The sequence below is a fragment of the Protopterus annectens genome, chromosome 13.part0 (assembly GCF_019279795.1).
Source record: "Protopterus annectens isolate FY-2018-M chromosome 13.part0, PAN1.0, whole genome shotgun sequence".
Taxonomy (NCBI): domain Eukaryota; kingdom Metazoa; phylum Chordata; order Ceratodontiformes; family Protopteridae; genus Protopterus; species Protopterus annectens.
The window spans coordinates 492,051,033-492,069,843 of NC_056747.1; the positions used below are offsets into that span (position 1 = coordinate 492,051,033).

An 18,811-nucleotide genomic window follows, 5' to 3' on the forward strand; every position below is an offset into this window, starting at 1 on the left:
TTCACTTGCTCACCTAATTCCCAAATCCCCAGAACAAAGGAGAAAGACTCCTGCACTCTTTGGACATTCACAGGCAATTACGTTACTACTTGGATAAAACTAAGGCTTTCAGAAAAACTGACCAGCTCTTTGTAGCCTATGCTACAGGATTACAAGGAAAAGCTATCTCAAAACAGACCATTTCTAAATGTATAGGACATTGCATACGTTTCTGCTACACTCATCATGGGAAACCAGTACCTGCTAACATTAGGTCCCACTCCACCAGGGCTACAGCTACATCAGCATCCTTTCTCAGGGGAGTGCCAACCAAGGATATTCTGGAAGCTGCTACTTGGAGTTCAGTGCACACCTTCACCAAACACTATCACTTACCTCTATTCTCTAAGACTAGAGCTGGTTTTGCCATTGCAGTTTTGCAGGGCCTACTAGCTTCTTCTAACCCTGTTTGACTCCACCTCCCATCCTTAGCTTTGAGATTCAACCCAAGTGTGATGACTGCAGCAGGGTAACACGATGAACATAGTACAGTTTTGTACCTACCATAAATGTAGATGTTCAAGTGTTCACCCTGCTGCAGTCCAGGTTACCCTCCCTCCATCCCCTCTGAACTAGCTGAACTTATCTCTACCACTTTATCCTATACTACCTCTGTGGTGTATTTGCTTGTGCCTAAGGGTTTTGTTTGATTTATATTTAGCCATATGTATATATATATTTGCCTACCTATTGGGGGCACCTGACATCTGGGGCAAGAAAAATTGAAGAAAATGGCGTTGGATGCCTCTTATATACCCCTGGCGCACTGACGTCAGGGAAGAAGCGACAGCAACCGACGCCGGACCAAGACTTTGGAATTCGGGCTGATCATGGACCGCCTGATGGCAGGATAACCCAAGTGTGATGACTGCAGCAGGGTGAACACTCGAACATCTACATTTATGGTAGGTACAAAACTGTACTTTTTGAAACTTCGATGTTCTGATATAGACCCTTCAGTTGGTACCAGAAGAGGAAAAGGGACAAGGTTTCTATTCAAGACTTTTTCTGATACCCAGAAAAGGAAATACATGGCGTCCTATCCTGGACCTTTCTACTCCTAAATACCTTTCTGGTGATTCCAAAATTCAAGATGCTGACTCTTCATCAGCTGCTTCCTATGCTAGGCAAAGATGCATGGTTGGCAACACTAGTCTTAAAAGAAGCATACCTGCACATCCCTATCAGGGAGTCTTGCAGAAGATACCTACACTTCAAAGTAGGCTACATGCACTATCAGTTCTCTGCACTGCCCTTTGGCTTATCTACTGCGCCCGGGGTATTCACAAAGTGCCTAGCTCCAGTCATTGCATTCTGCATGCAAAGAAATATTCAAATATATCCATACCTGGATGATTGTCTAATTCAGGCAGAAAGCCAGGACATACTTTTGAATCATCTGGCCTTTGTTGAAAGGGTACTGCCTTGTCTGGGGTACACCATAAATGAAAAGAAATCACACCAGGTACCCTGTCAACAAATTATATTCTTGGGAGCAAGCTTGAATACAACTTCCCAGATGTCTTTCCTCACGCCAGAGGAAACAGGCTCATTTGACAACCTACTTCAAACAAATGGCCACAAAAATCCAGTTATCTGCAAGGCAAATACTGCAAGCCTTGGTGTTCATGGCCTCCTGCATTCTTCTAATTCCATATGCAAGGCTGCATATGAGGAAACTGCAACGGTATCTCAAAAGCCTATGATGTCAACTTTCACATGATCTAGAAGCTATGATTCCTATCATACCTTGTCTATGCCTAGAGTTCCTTTGGTGGGCAGAGGCCTGCCACCAAAATAAGGGACTACCATTCACACTACCCCCCTGCCACCCTAACCTTAACAACAGATGCATCAGACTATACATGGGGGGCTCACCTGGCAGGTGTGTGCATTCAGGGCAAATGGAACCCAAGTCTAATGCACCTACACATAAATCAAAAGGAAATGTTAGCTGTACAGAATGCTCTGGCAGCCTTCAAGGACCACATTATTCCAGGACAACTAATGGTAAAGACGAACAACACCACGGCCATGGTACATAAACAAGCAGGGGGGTACACGCTCTTACCCCTCTGCAAACTAGCTATGGCATTGTGGAACACAGCCTTGAGCTACCAAGTGAATCTACAAGCTCAATTCCTGCCAGGAAAACTAAATACACTGGCAGATGGACTAATCAGAAACCTCATGGACTCTCACGAGTGGAAACTGGAACCAAGGATTTTCAACATGTTGACAAACAAATGGGGGAGCCCAGATACAGACCTGTTTGCCTCCCCCCAGAACCATGAATTGGACAAATTTTGCACAAGGATTCCCCACAAACTAACTTGGAAAGTGGATGCTCTATCCTTCAGCTGGAAAAACCCATCAGTTTATGCCTTTCTTCCTCTGCTTCTGCACTCCAAAGTACTACTAAAGATCAAACAGGATAAGCCAAGGACTATTTTAATTGCACCATACTGGCCACGCCAACACTGGTACCCCCTCCTGTGCAGTGTGTGACGCTTGGCTCCATGGCACCTGACTCAGACTCCTTCCCTGTTGTCTCAGCAGGAGAACCAGATTCTGCACCCTCAACTGCAAACCCTGAACCTAGCAGCCTGGCTAATTACCTAATGTCTCCTTTACCACCCCTCAGTAAATCCGTGATGGATATCATTTTAGAGGCTAGGAGACCTAGTACTAGAAAATCTTATGCTGCAAAATGGAAAAGATTTTGTACCTGAAACCAATCTCAAAGGATAAGCACAGCAGTGCCCAATTTACCTTAGATTCTACAATATTTGACTGAGATGCTTTATAAGGGCTTGTCATTTTCCTCCATCAAAATTCATGCCTCAGCCATTTCAGCTCATTATAGCACAAAGCCTCCCCTCTTCTCTCACCCACTGCTCAAGCAGTTCCTCAGAGGGGCCAAAAATTTAAGGCCACCGATGAGAGCTCCAACTTCGGCCTGCGACCTTAACTTTGTCTTGGAGAAACTCACTCTTCCTCCTTTCGAGCCAGCTGCTACTGCAGATTTCAAATTTCTTTCCTGGAAAACAGCTTTCCTTTTAGCAATCACCTCTGCTAGAAGGGTATCTGAGTTACAGGCCCTTATGGCAGTGGAGCCTTTCATCATTTTTCATGCGGCCAGGGTGTCCCTCAGAACCAATCCCTCCTTCATGCCCAAGGTGGCATCCAGTGCAGCTCTTAATCAGTCCATTCATTTGCCTGCCTTCTTTCCTAACCCACAGAACAAAGGGGAATAGATACTGCACTCCTTAGATTTGCCCAGACAACTTAAGATTCTACTTGGACAGGACTAAACCTCAAAAGAAATATGAACAACTGCTGGTGGCGTTTGCTGCAGGGACAGAGGGGAAAACTACTTCAAAGCAAACCATTTAAAAATGGATAGGCCACTGCATTCATTTCTGCTGTAAACACCATGGAAAACCTATTTTACAGGGCATCAGGCCCCATTCAACCAGGGCTGCATCTACCTGTACAGCCTTTCTCAGGGGCGTCCCTACATGGGACTTCCTAGAAGCTGCTACCTGGAGTTCTGTACATACTTTCTCCAAGCATTATCATTTGCCAATTTTCTCTAAATCCAGAGCTGGTTTTGCCACTGCTGTCTTCCAGGACCTTATATCTGGTCCTAATTCTATTTAAATTCCTCCTCCCAACCTTAGCTTTGGGAATCTACCCAAATGTAATGACTGCAACAGTGAAACACGAAGAACATAGTACAGTTGTGTACACTTACCATAAATGTAGATGTTAGAGTGTATTCACTGTTGCAGTCCTGGTTACCCTCCCTCCAGCCCCCTTTCTTCTTTTGGCTATACCTCTACTCTCACGTACTATGCTCAAAAAGCTTTTTGGTGTATTTGCTTTTCTGTTGGAGATATATCCCTGTATTATAGATTTAATTGCTTCCCATTAGGGGGGCACCTGACATCTGGGGCAAGAAAAACTGATGTAATGGTGTCGAATGCATATTTTATACCCCTGACATCCTGGCGTCATGGAGGAAGGGACAGCAACCGACGCAGGACCCAAGACTTTGTTAGGCCGACTGAGGGCTACTGCAAGCAAATAACCCAAATGTAATGACTGCAGCAGTGAATGCACTTTAACATCTACATTTATGGTAAGTGTACACAACTGTACTTTCCCTGTACTCCTGCAACTATCCAAGGGTAATCACCACAAGTTATGCTTCAGAGTGGACCTTCTGACACAGCACAATGGATCCCAAATACACCCATAGTGGCAGTTACTGCACCTCACCCCTGTGGTTGATAGGATTCTGATGCACTTCAGACACCTTTACATTGAGGACGTGCTCACTGTCCTGCAGGAGGCCAGGAAACTGAATACAAGAAAATCTTACCTTTCAGAGTGGAAGAGATTTTCTATATGGTGTCACAAAAGACAGTTGGAACCGCTTGTAAGCGAGACTCCTCTAGATGTTCTTCGTGTTTCACTGTTGCAGTCATTACATTTGGGTTATCTGCCTGCAGGTAGCCCTCAGCTGGCTTGAATGCCAGAGTCTTTTGATTCCTGCGTCGGATGCTGTGTCTCCTTCCATGACGTCAGGTCGTCAGGGGGTATAAAACATGCAGCCAATGCCATTACATAAGTCTTTCATGCTACGCGATGCCCGAAGCTGAAGCAGTTCGCAAGTGCCAGTTGACCGACTCCTGAAATTTTCGTTTTTGAGTTTCAGAACCGAAGTCTTCAAAAAAGCTAAGTACCCCATTGGGGATCCTTTTTCTTGCTCTTAACCAATGTCAGTAAAAGTTAACAATTGTCTTACCTGTGGAAAGCAAATGCCTCATAAAGATTTTCATTCGTACTGCATTCCTTGCCTAGGCCCAGACCACAATGTCCTTCGCTGTCGGTTTTTTGCCTTATTCAACCCCTGAACTATTCATCGTCGGTCTGTTTTTGCAGCAAATTATTTTGGTACTCTGTATAACTATCCAGAAATGGCTGTGGTAAGCCATCCGACTAGCAATATTCCGAAAAAACGTAAGGATAAAGACAGAGACAGACCGCATAGGTCCAAAACTGCTGACGACGCTTCCGTTAAGCTAGTCGCCAGTCTGCTGGTACTCAGTGAGGCACTTTTGCAGCCCCTGATACCCGCTACTTCATATTCGCAGGCCTCTACTGAGACCCAGTCGGAGTCCAGTATGCCGCGACATGCTTCTTCAACTATGGAACCTGTGGATGTCTCTACCTTGGATGGGTCCGGAGCCGTTATGCAGGCACCGGCGTCTGAGGGTGTATTCAGACCTACAGACTTGCATTTTAAACCGACGCCATCTTCTTCATCCAGGCCTAAAACTTGACCCATGCCTAGAAAACTGACGTCCAAACCTCATGGTTAGGCCCATATGCCTAAAAAACAAATGCTTAGAATGGCTGAAGACCTTATTACTTTAATTAGGGGAAGCCAGCCTTCCCCCTCTAGGAGACCTAGAACTGATTTTCCTTCTGATCAGGATTCTGATGTTTCTGTTTCTTCTGATTACCAGGATTTGCCTTATCTACCTATGAGGATTCTGATGCAGAGGATTCCATTCCCTTTGCTTCCCCTCCAGATTTTTCTTTTGGTGAAACCTTGCACACTCTTAGGGCGCATTTCTGCTGGGAAAGCCAAGATTACTCTGACTCGAAAAAGAGGCTTAAGGAATTCTTACTCGTTCCTCAACACAGGCCTTTAGCTATCCCTCCTGTTCTGGACTTTGTAGATGATGCTTTCTTGGAATCTAGCCTGTCCCCAGACACTTTACCTCCAGCTCCCAGAAAACCTGACGGGTATTAGAGGACTTCACTCTCACAAGTTCCTCTTCAAGAATCCTACTGCAGATCCAGAGACCATTTCTCAAGGTCCAAAGGGCATTAAGGCTACTGCTGCCAAAAATCCTACCCCTTCTGATAGAGATTCTAGAGCCTTGGACAGATTGGGCAAGGTATACACTTCTGCTGCTTTGGCCATTAGGGCTTTAAATTGCCAGTTTCATATGTTAAAGTACCAGCAGCATGTTATGGGGCTACTTAAACAGAAAATGATGTTGATTCCTAACTGTGCTGAACACAAAGAATTTCAGGATTTAATGCATTCTGCTGAACAAGTTGGTAAACATACTTTGCAATGTGGTTTTGACTCTTTAGAAGCATCTTGCAGGGCTGCTGTCACTGGGTCTGTACTTAGAAGGCATGCTTGGCTTAAGGAGCAAAACCTGCCAGATTATGTTAAAGCTAAATTACTGTATGCTCCCTTAAACCAAGACCGCCTGTTTGGGAACAAAGCAGAAGTTGTCAAAAAAGATGGAGGAAAAAGCTAAATCTGTGCAAACTGTTAAAGATTTCCTGCAAGTACAGCCTCCCAGATTTAGTAGGCATTGGCCTTCAAAGAACTGGTCCTTTCCAGTCTCTTCCAGGCCTTCTCAGTGCAAACCCAGGAACAGCAGACTACCTAGGTTACAGTCTCAGGCTACGCACAGGCCTAAGCAGTGGGGGGCTCCCACTTCCAAAGCAGGAAGTAGTAAGACACCCCCCCCCCCTACGGAAAAATGTCACAATGACTTGACCTTAACCCTTCCATGCCCTGCTCAACTGTCTGCTCCCTTAGGAGGAAAGCTCATCCTGCATGCAAAAAACTGGGAACTCATTACCCAGGACAAATTAGTTTTAAATATAGTTTTCCAAGTATACAAATTCCACTTCCACTCCCTACCAACCCCAAACGGTTGGCCAGGCCTAGCCCCAAATCAGTGGGCAGAGGCTCACCAGCAGGTTCTCTCTCTTCTAAGTATCAGGCCTATTCAGCCTGTCCCAGCAGAAGAAAGGGGACAAGGTTTTTATTAAAGACTTTTCCTAGTACCCAGAAAAGATGACTCCTGGCATCCTATCCTGGACCTCTCTATTCTAAACACCTTTTTGGTAATCCCAAAATTTAAAATGCTAACACTTCAACAGCTGCTTCCTATGCTAGGCAAAGATGCCTGGTTGGCAACCTTAGACTTAAAGGAAGCTTACCTGCACATTCCAATAAGGGAATCTTGCAGGAAATACCTACACTTCAGGGCAGGCTCCATGTAGTTCTCTGCACTTCCTTTGGCTTATCTAGTACACCCAGGGTTTTCCCAAAGTGTCTAACTCCAGCCATTGCATTTTGCAGGCAGATAAATATTTAAATATACCCATACCTGGATGATTGTCTGATTCAGGCAGAAAGCCAGGACTTGCTATTAAAACATCTGGCATTTGTAAAGAAGCTTCTAACCTCACTGTGGTACACCATAAATGAAAAGTAATCTCACCCAGTACCCTGCCAACACATTGTATTCCTGGAAGCAAGCTTGAACACAACTTCCTAGATAGCTTTCCTCACTTCAGAGAAACAAGTTTATTTGACAACCTACTTCAAACTACTGGCCACAAAGACCCAGCTATCTGCAAGGAAAATTCTGCAAGCCCTGGGGTTCATGGTCTCTTGCATTCTACTAATTCCATATGCAAGACTGCTTATGAGGAAACTACAATGGTATCTAATAAGCCTATGGTGCCAACATTCTCAGGACCTGGAATCAGTGATTCCTATCATTCCTTGTTATAAAGACAGAGTTCCTTTGGTGGACAGAGGCGTGCTACCACAACAAAGGGCTCCATTTCACTCTACCTCCTGCCGCCCAAACCCTAACAACAAATGCATCATACTATGCATGAGGGGCTCACTTGGCAGGGCAGTGCATTCAGGGCAAATGCAACCCGAGTCATATGCACCTGCATATCAACCAAAAAAAAATGTTAGCTGTACAGAATTCCCTGACAGCCTTCAAAGACCACATCCTTCCAGGACAATTATTGGTAAAGGCAGGCAACACCACAGTTATGTGGTACATAAGCAAGGGAGAACCCACTCGTGCCCTTTCTGCAGACTAGCCATGGCTCTGTGGACCACAGCCTTGAGCTAACAAGTGCACCTACAAGCTCAATTCCTGCCAGGCAAGCTAAATTCACTGGCAGACTACCTAAGCAGAAATCTCATGGACCCACACAAATGGAAACTGGAACCAAATATATTCAGCCTCTTGAGGAACAAATGGGGGACTCCAGAGATAGACCTGTTTGCCCCCCTCAAAACTACCAATTGGACAAATTCTACACAACAACTCCCCACAGTCAAGATTGAAAAGTGGATGCCCTGTCCTTTACCTGGGAAAGCCTCTCTGTTTATGCCTTTCCCGCTCTGCCTCTCCTCTCGAAGGTTCTGCTAAAGATCAAACAGGGCAAGTCAAGGACAATATTGATTGCACCAGACTGACCACGCCAACGTTGGTACCCCCCTTGCGCAGTATGATACTGCTGGAGCCATGGCACCTATCTCAGACCCCTTCCCTGCTGTCCCAGCAAGTGGGCCAGATTCTGCACCCTCAGCTTCAAACCCTGAATCTTGCAGCCTGGCTAATTCCTTGAGCTCTCCAGTAGCATCCCTCAGTAAGCAGGTGCTAGATGTCATTCTGAAAGCAAGGAGGCCTAGTACTAGAAAATCCTATGCTGAAAAGTGGAAAATATACTGTTTCTGGAGCCGGACTTGGGGAATTGGCACAATGTGTCCAGCTTATTTCGTATTCTTCAGTACTTAACAGAAATGCTCCACAAGGGCCTATCCTTCTTGTTAATTAAAATTAATGCCTCTGCCATTTCAGCACATTAATACTGAACCACCCCTCTTCTCTCACCCCCTGCTAAAGCAATTCCTCAGAGGGGCCAAAAATTTAAGACCCCCCCAGGCGAACCCTTACTTCAGCCTCGGCCCTTAACTTTGTATTGGAAAAGCTCACTCTCCCTCCATTTGAACCAGCTGCTACTGCAGAGTTGAAATTCCTTTCTTGGAAAACAGTCTTCCTTCTAGCCATCACTTCAGCAAGAAGAGTGTCTGAATTACAGGCCCTCATGGCAGTGGAGCCCTTCATTATCTTCCATGCAGACAGGGTTTCCCTCAGGACCAATCCTTCCTTTATGCCCAAGGTGGGTGTCTAGTGTTGGCCCTAAATCAGTCCATTCATTTGTGTACCTTTTTCCCCGAATCCACAAAACAAAGAAGAACGAATACTGCACTCTGGATGTGCACATACAACTTAGATTTTATTTGGACAGGACTACGCCTCTCAAAATCTGAACAGCTCCTAGTTGGCTTTGCTGCAGGTTCAGAGGGAAAGGCCATTTCAAAGCAAACCATTTCTAAATGGATAGCCCATTGCATTCATTTCTGCTATAAGCGCAATAGAAAACCTACCCCACAGGGGATAAGATCGCATTCCACCAGAGCTGCATCTACCTCTACAGCCTAGAAACTGCTACCTGGAGCTCTGTACATACCTTCACCAAGCATTACCACATGCCTATTTTTTCTAAATCCAGAGCTGGTTTTGCCACTGCAGTCTTGCAGGGCTTAATAGCTGACCCTAATGCTCTCTAACTTCCTCCTCCCTTCCTTAGCTTTGGGAATCAACCCAAATGTAATGACTGCAACAGTGAAACACGAACATAGTACAGTTGTATACACTTATGATAAATGTAGATGTTCGAGTGTATTCACTGTTGTAGTCCTGGTTACCCTCCCTCCAGCCCCCTGACTTCTCTTGGCTCTACCTTTCCTTCTTGTTTGGTGTATCTAAGCTTTCTGGTGTATTTGCTTTTTAATGGAGGTGTACCTTAACATATAATTGCTTCCCATTGTGGGGACACCTGACATCTGGGGCAAGAAAAACTGATGTAATGGCATCGGCTGCATGTTTTATATCCCTGACGTCATGGAAGAAGAGACAGCATCCTACGCAGGAATCCAAGACTGGTATTCAGGCTGGCTGAGGGCTACCTGCAGGCAGATAACCCAGATGTAATGACTGCAACAGTGAATACACTTGAACATCTACATTTATGGTAAGTGTACACAGCTGTGCTTTCTGTCTTAACTTTGTGAGCTACTACAGACAGGATTGGCCTATTCCTCCATTAAAGCCCACTTGTCTGCTTTTTCAGCATGCTTTCCTCTGGACCCCCGTCTAGCGTCCAGACAACTAGCTAAGTTTTTTTCTCAAAGGGGTTCTTCACTTGAGGCCCCCCAGGAAACCACCCCCACCCTCATGGGACCTTAACTATGTTTTGGAAAAGTTCAGACTTCCTCCATTTGAGCCAGCAGACAAAACTTCCCTAAAGTACTGTACATGGGAAAACTGTACTTCACGTGGCCTTGACCTCAGTCAGAAGAGTATCAGAGCAGCAAGCCCTCATGGTTATTCCACCTTTCCTAGTTTTCCATAATGAGAGGATTACTCTTAGAACTAACCCTTCATTCATACCCAAGTGGTAAATGACCTGTCCCTGAATCAAGCCGTCTTCCCACCTACCTTCTTCCCTAACCCACAGGGGAACAGTGAGGGAGTACTTCACTCCTTGGATGTTCACAGACAACTCCGGTTCTATCTGCTTAAAACTAAGCCCATCAGACTGGCTGATCAACTCTTTTCTCCATCCACCCCAGTGCCCAAGGGAAGGCAGTACCCAAGCATACTATCTCTACCTGGATTTCCAGGGCCATCACCTTCTACTACAAATCTGTTAAAGCACACTCTACCAGGGCTATGGCCTCCTCTGGAGCCTTCTCCATGGGTCTGGATACCTCTACTATTCTTAAAGCAGCCACTTGGTCATCACTGCACACCTTCACCAAACATTACAAGTTGGACCACATTTCCATAGCCAGGGCGGGTTTTGACAGGGCTATCCTTCACGGATTCCTGGAGACCGCCTCTAGACCACCACCCCCTCCTCTACAGTGAGCTTTGACACTCACCCATATGTTGAATACTGCAGCATGAGAAATGAAGGGCATAAAAAAGTTGTGCAAAATCTTACTATAACCATAGATGTCCTTCTGTTCCATGTTGCAGTATTCCTTCCCACCCTCCTCCTGGGTGATGCATAACTAGTATTTCCCTTACTAGGACTGGTTCAGACTGGGGCTTACAGTTCTGAGGGCTGGTGCATGCAAACATCACTTTTATGGCCCACATTCCTTGCTCCATGTCAGACGTCCCACGGACCATACAGTGACTGAAAGCTTTTGTATACTGGCCAGACGTTCGTGAAGCAAGAGGAATAAACGCATATGTTGAATACTGCAACATGGAAGAGAATGACATCTATGGTTATAGTATGATTTTATACAACTTTTCTATCCATCTTGTCTGTTTTAGTCTGGTTATGCCCCTCCCTGCCTTTTGACTATTCTGTTGGCTCCGGGATGATTGACTGGGGAGTTTGCCTTCTTCCTTTGGGTTCTTGGCCTTTCAGCCATTCTCCCATGAGGTGTAGAACAGAGTGTTTAATTGGTGAATAGGGGCAAACTAGATCTGTGGGAGATGTTCATCGTGTTTCACTGTTGCAGTCATGACTGTAGGGTTCTCCCCTGCCGGCAGGCAGTCCTTGGTCGGCCAGAATCCCAAAGTCTGGGTCCGGCGTCGGCTGCTCAGCCACGCTCCCTGACGTCAGAGCACCAGGAGTATAAAGCTGGCAGCCGACGCCATGTTCTCCAGTCTTTCTTGCCGTGCAGTGATAGCAGTTCGCAAGTGCCGGTCGGCTGACTCCTGACAGTTTTTTCTAAACGTACTTCAGTCCGAAGATTTTCTTCTCCTACTCAAAGCTAAGTACCCCATTGGGGAAACTTTTTTCTTGCTCCAGTCCGATGTCAGAAAAAGTTAATAATTGTATTTCATGTGGGAAGCAAATACCTCATAAGGATTTTCATTCTTACTGTATTCCTTGCTTAGGCCCTGACCACGACGTAGCTAGTTGTCGGTTTTGTGCTAGATTTAATCAACGTACTATTAAACGAAGGTACGATTTTGCATTTCATTACTTCGGTAGGCGTTTTAATTATAAAATGTCGTCGGACACTCTTCCGGCTACCAGACTTCACAAACGACGCAAGGATAAAGACAGGCCTCCGAGGTCCAAATCAAACGATATTGTGCAAGCAGAGCCAGCTTCAGGTTCGGCAGTCGTCAGTGAGGCGCTTTTGCAGCCCCTGTCATTGGCCATTTCGGAACCGATGGCCGAAATGGACTCCCACGAGGAGCCAACTAGGCCTTTGAATATTTCAGTTGCAGGACCTTCGGACAATGCTCCTTCGGATGGGTCCGGAGCCGCTGTGCAGGTACCGGCGTCCGAAGGGGTTTTCAGGCCTACTCAGCTTCTGATAAAGGCAAAGCCAAAGACAAAGGCAAAGACTTCTTCCAAATCAAAGACTACAGCCCAGGCCTCTTCTGATCCGGGACCCAAGTCTCAGAAAGTTACTTAAGATGGCGGAGGACTTACTTACTATGATTAGGGGTTCACATCCCCCTCCAGATAAAAGGCCAAGGCAGGAATTGTATTGTGACTCCTCAGATCAGGCTTCTGTTTCTTCAGTTTCTTCTTCTGACCAGGATTATTCTTTCCCTCCTTATGAGGATTCTGATGCTGAGGAATCTATTCCTTCAGCTTCTCCCCCTGAGGATTTTTCTTTTGGGGAAACTTTACATGAAATGAGGGAACATTTTCACTGGGAAGGACAGGAGTACTCGGAATCTAAGAAAAGACTTGGGGATTTTCTTCTTCTTCTTCAACATAGACCCCTGGCTATCCCTCCAGTATTGGATATTGTGGATGATGCTTTTTCGGAGGCTAACTTAACTCCTGACTCTTTTCCTCCAGTTCCTGTTAAGCCAGACAGATATTATAGGGTTCCTGATTCCCACCAGTTTTTATACAAGAATCCTACTGCTGATCCTGAAACTATTTCTCAGGGCCCTAAGGGGGTTAAGGCCGCTTCTGCTAAAAACCCCATTCCCACTGAGAAGGATTCCAGATCTTTAGAAAGATGGGGCAAAAAAGTGTACACTTCTGCAACTTTATCTATTAGGGCTTTAAACTGCCAATTTCATATGCTGAAATACCAGCAGTTTCTTCTGTCTGTTTTGAAACAAAAGCTAACTTCCATTTCCGCTTGTGCAGATGATAAGGAATTACATGACTTAATGCATGCCACTGAACAAGTAGGGAAGCATGGTTTACACTGTGGTTTTGATGCCTTGGAGGCTTCTTGTAGGGCTGCTGCCTCTGGCACAGTCATTAGAAGGCATGCTTGGTTCAAGGAACAAAACTTGCCAGATCAAGTAAAAGCTAAGTTATTGGATGCTCCTGTTCAACATAATGTTTTGTTTGGATCAAAGGCTGAAGAGGTGATGAAGATGGAGGACAAGGCAAAATCCATGCAAACGGTTAAGGATTTCTTACAAGTACAGCCACCCAGATTTAGTAGGAATTGGCCTACTAAAATTGGTCCTTTCCCAATTCAGACAGGCCTCAGAGGGGTAGATACAGACGCTCCCGAGGAAGGCCCCAAACACAAGCCTCTTATAGACCAAGACAGTGGACTGCTTCCACCCCTAGGGGAGGAGAGGACAGGTCACAAGCTCATAGAAAACAGGCTCAATGACTCCCCCTGTTGGGCTGCAGGAACTTCTTGCCTGGAAGCCCCTCTCGGAGGAAAACTTTCTCTTTTTCACCTAAGTTGGACTCATATAACTCAAGACAAGTGGGTTTTAGATGTGGTTTCAAGAGGTTACAAATTCCATTTTCATACCCTACCAAGACCAAGCGGATGGCCGGATCTAACAAAACATCAATGGTTAGAGGCCTTAAACCAGGTGGAAGCCCTCTTGGCTATGAAAGCCATAGAACTGGTTCCACTTTCAGAAATGGGACAAGGTTTCTACTCAAGGCTTTTTCTAGTCCCCAGAAAGCAAAATTCATGGAGACCCATTCTGGATCTGTCAGTCTTGAACACTTTTCTCGAGATACCAAAATTCAAGATGCAGCAGCTACTTCCAATGCTGACCAAAAATGCCTGGATGGTAACTTTGGATTTAAAGGAGGCTTATTTACACATTCCCATCAGGCAGGACTGCAGAAAATACCTCAGGTTCAAGGCCGGATCGAGGCACTATCAATTCTCTGCCCTGCCCTTTGGATTGTCTACTGTGCCCAGGGTCTTCACCAAATGCCTGGCTCCAGTAATAGCTTATTGCAGACTCAAGGGAATTCAAATTTACCCTTATCTGGACGACTGTCTTATTCAGGCAGACAGCAAGGATGTCTTACTCCAGCATCTAGAATTTGTTCAAAAACTTCTCAAGTTCCTGGGATTCACTGTAAACATAAAAAAGTCAAATTTGACACCGTCACAACAGATAACATTTCTGGGTGCTCTTCTAAACACTACAACCCAGATGGCATTTCTGACATACGAAAAACAATTACAGCTGGCTTCAACTTTCAAAACCTTGGCATCTTTAACTCAGCTATCTGCAAGGAAATTCCTGCAGGCTTTGGGTTACATGGCCTCCTGCATCCTTCTCGTACCATATGCAAGACTACATATGAGGAAAATACAGTGGTACCTAAAAAGTGTATGGTCTCAGCATTGCCACAGTTTAGTCATACAGATCACCGTCCTGCCTTGTCTTCAAAAGGAATTCCTTTGGTGGTCCAAGGCATGTGCTCAAAACAAAGGGAAGGCCTTTAGTCTGCCTCCAGCCAGTCAGATACTAACCACGGACGCCTCGGATTATGCATGGGGAGCCCATTTGCAGGGCAGCTGTCTGCAGGGCCTTTGGACAAAGGATCAGAAGCACCTGCATATCAATTTAAAGGAAATGTTAGCCGTTCAGAATGCTCTATTGGCCTTCAGGAATCTTCTACAACCAGGACCACTACTGATACGGACAGACAACACCACAGTTATGTGGTACATAAACAAGCAAGGGGGATCACATTCCTATCCCCTTTGCAGACTAGCCATGAATCTATGGAACACAGCTCTAGCTTACAAACTGGACCTTCAAGCTCAGTTTCTACCAGGGAAGCAAAACATCCTGGCAGACACTCTGAGCAGGAACCTGTCAGATCCACACAAATGGATGCTGGACACCGAAATATTCAAGATGATCACAGCAGTCTGGGGATGTCCTCACATTAGATCTCTTTGCATCCCACCTCAATCATCAACTACAGATTTTTTGCACAAGGACATTCCACGAACTAGCTTGGAAAGTGGATGCACTATCATTCAGTTGGAGAAACCTCTCGGGGTATGCCTTCCCACCTCTACCTCTTCTTCCACGGGTGTTATTAAAGATCAAACAGGACAAGCCCAAGATGATAATTTTACTGGCCCCAAAGTGGCCTCGACAGTTTTGGTACCCAACTCTGAAGAACCTTTCTCTGGAGCCCCCTTGGGTTTTACCTCAGACTCCGAACCTTCTGTCCCAACACCAGGGTCAAGCTCTGCACTCCCATGTCAAAACTCTCAGCCTGGCTGCCTGGTTAATCCAGGAACTATGATTCATTCTCTCCTACCCAAGCAGGTTATGGATGTCATTTTAGAAGCCAGATGTCCTAGCACTAGAAAATCTTATGCAGGAAAATGGAAAAGATTTTGCACCTGGATGCAGGCTCAGGATTCGGATCCTCTTATTCCTAACATTCCTCTGATTTTACTTTATCTTTCAGACCTCTTACATAAGGGTCTTTCTTTTTCTTCCATAAAGATACATGCCTCTGCTATTTCTGCTCATTATAATACAGACCCAACAATCTTTTCCCACCAGCTCATGATACAGTTTCTCAGAGGAGCTAAGAACTTAAGGCCCCCTAGATCTCCACCCATTCCTGCCTGGGATCTCAACTATGTTTTGGAAAAACTCACCTTACCTCCTTTTGAGCCTGCTGCCACATCTGACATCAAGTTTTTATCTTGGAAGACAGCCATCCTGTTAGCTCTGACCTCTGCCAGGAGAGTTTCGGAGTTGCAAGCTTTCATGGCTGTGGAACCTTATATTATTTTTCACCAAGACAGGGTGTCTTTAAGGACTAATCCTACTTTCATGCCTAAGGTGGTTTCCAAAGTGGCTTTAAATCAAACTATTCACCTGCCAACTTTTTTCCCCAGTCCTCAAAATAGGGGGGAAAGGATCTTGCATTCCTTGGATGTACACAGACAACTACGTTTTTACCTGGACAGAACCAAGGACATCAGGAAATCAGAGCAATTGTTTGATGTTCATCGTGCATACAGCTGCAGTCATAACAGATGGGTTCTCCTGCCATCAGGCAGGTCCTCGGTCGGCCGAATTCCAAAGTCTAGGTCCGGCATCGGTTGTTGTCGCTTCTTCCCTGACGTCAGAGCGACAGGGGTATAAAGGAACCAGCCGACGCCATCTTCTTCAGTCTTTCTTGCCGCACGGTGCCCGAAGCAGAAGCAGTTCGCAAGTGCCGGTCGGCCAGCTCCTGAAATTACGAAAATTTTGAAACTGAAGTCTTCTTGAAAGCTAAGTACCCCGTTGGGGAAACTTTTCTTGCTTCAGACCGATGTCAGACAAACTTAATAATTGTATTTCATGTGGGAAGCAAATACCGCATAAGCATTTCCATTCCCTCTGTATACCTTGTTTAGGCCCAGACCACGACGTCTCGGTCTGTCGCTTTTGTGCTACATTTAACAAACGCACCATTAAGTGTCGGGCGGAGTTCGCCCAGCATTATTTTGGAAAAACATTTAACTATATTATGTCGTCGGATTCTCCGACTCCAGTTCTGTCTAAAAACACAAAGATAAGGACCGACACACGAGGTCCGCGGCCTCTACCGACACCACTCCAAAGCCGACTACACGTGTCCGGTTCTCAGCGAGGCGCCTACGCAGCCCCTGACTACCGACGACACTTCTTTGGCAGTGTCTCCTGTACCCGAGGTCGCAGGCTCCTCGGCCCACACCCCGACTACAGATACCGAAGCCACTCTTGGAGTTGAACCTCAAAATGTGGGCAGGTCTACCTCCACTCAAGGTGTCTTCAGACCTTCCTCTTCTTTCTCCATCAAGGCTTTCACTAAGTCTAAAGCAGCCATGCATTCTAAGAGACCAGCTACACAGGGCCCATCTCCAGGCCCCATGCCTAAAAAACAGATGCTTAAAATGGCTGAGGATTTAATTACCCTTATCAGGGGTTCTCAACCCCCACCAGACAAAAGGCCCAGAGTGGAGGAAGAATCCCCCTCCTCTGATCAGGGCTCCATTATTTCAGAGCACTCTGATGATCAGGAACATTCTTACTCCCCTTTTGAAGACTCTGATGCGGAGGAGTCCATTCCTTCTGTATCCCCCCCAGAGGATTACTCATTTGGGGAAACTTTGCATACCTTAAGGGAACACTTCCACTAGGAAGGCCAAGATTATTCAGATTCCAAGAAAAGGCTCAGGGAATTTCTCTTGCTACCTCAGCACAGGCCTCTGGCTATACCTCCTGTCTTGGACATCCTAGATGATGTTTACTCGGAGGCCTGCCTTAACCCGGACTCTCTGCCTCCAGCCCCAGTCAAGCCTGACAGGTACTACAGGGTTCCTGACTCACACCAATTTCTATACAAAAGCCATGCTGCTGACCCAGAAACCATCTCGCAGGGCCCCAAGGGAATTAAGGCCTCCACTGCTAAAAATCCATTATCTTCCGAGAGAGATTCCAGATCCTTAGAAAGGTGGGGAAAAAAGGTATATACCTCTGCTACCTTGACCATGAGGGCCTTAAACTGTCAGTTCCATATGCTAACATACCAACAGTTTTTGTTATCACAATTGAAAAGTAAAATGTCACAACCTGAACAACCAGACTTGAAGGAGTTGCAGGATTTGATGCATAGTGCAGAACAAGTGGGTAAGCATACCTTACAATGTGGTTTTGATGCTCTAGAGGCCTCATGTAGAGCTGCTGTTACAGGATCAGTCATATGTAGACATGCCTGGCTCAAGGAACAAACCTTGCCTGATCATGTCAAAGCTAAATTACTAGATGCCCCTCTACAAAAGGATGTATTATTTGGTGCTAATGCTGAGGAGGTATTAAGGAAAATGGAGGAAAAGGCTAAATCAATGCAAACTGTGAAAGATTTTCTACAGGTACAACCCCCACGTTTCAGTAGAAATTGGCCTTCCAAAAATTGGTTCTTTCCAGCCATGGACAGACCCCAAAGAGGCAGATACAGGCGCCCGAGGGGCAGAGGACAATCCCAAGGATCGTTTAGAGGCAGACAATGGCAAGCTCCTACACAAAGAGGTGGTGAGGATAACTCACAATCATTCAGAAAGCAAGCCCAATGACTTTCCCCTTTGCATGCCAAGCAAGACTCAAGGAGGAAAGCTGGCATTATTTTCAAAAAATTGGCATATTGTCACAAAAGACAAATGGATCCTGGACATTATAAACAGAGGCTACAGATTCCATTTTCACACCCTTCCAAAAATGAGAGGCATGCCAAACCTGCCACACAATCAAAGGGCAGAGGCACAAAGGCAAATTACAGATCTCATAGACATGACAGCTATTCAAGAGGTACCTACACACGAACAAGGTCAAGGTTTTTATTCCAGACTATTCCTGGTACCAAGGAAGGGAAAAGATTGGAGACCTATTTTGGACCTATCCATCCTAAACACATTTCTACTCATACCAAAATTCAAGATGCTCACTCTACAGCAGCTTCTTCCCATGCTGGGCAAGGAGTCTTGGCTGGTAACATTGGACCTCAAGGAGGCATACCTGCATGTCCCAATCAGACAAAATTGCAGAAGATACCTCAGATTTCTTGCAGGTTCAACCCATTA

The 18,811-nt window shown here is 45.6% G+C and overlaps 1 protein-coding gene across 1 annotated transcript in view; it reads left to right on the forward strand.

The window, feature by feature from the left end:
* Positions 1 to 18,811, forward strand: part of TBL2 (transducin beta like 2) — a 648,257-nt gene that overhangs the window by 322,748 nt on the left and 306,698 nt on the right. The window lies entirely within an intron of this gene.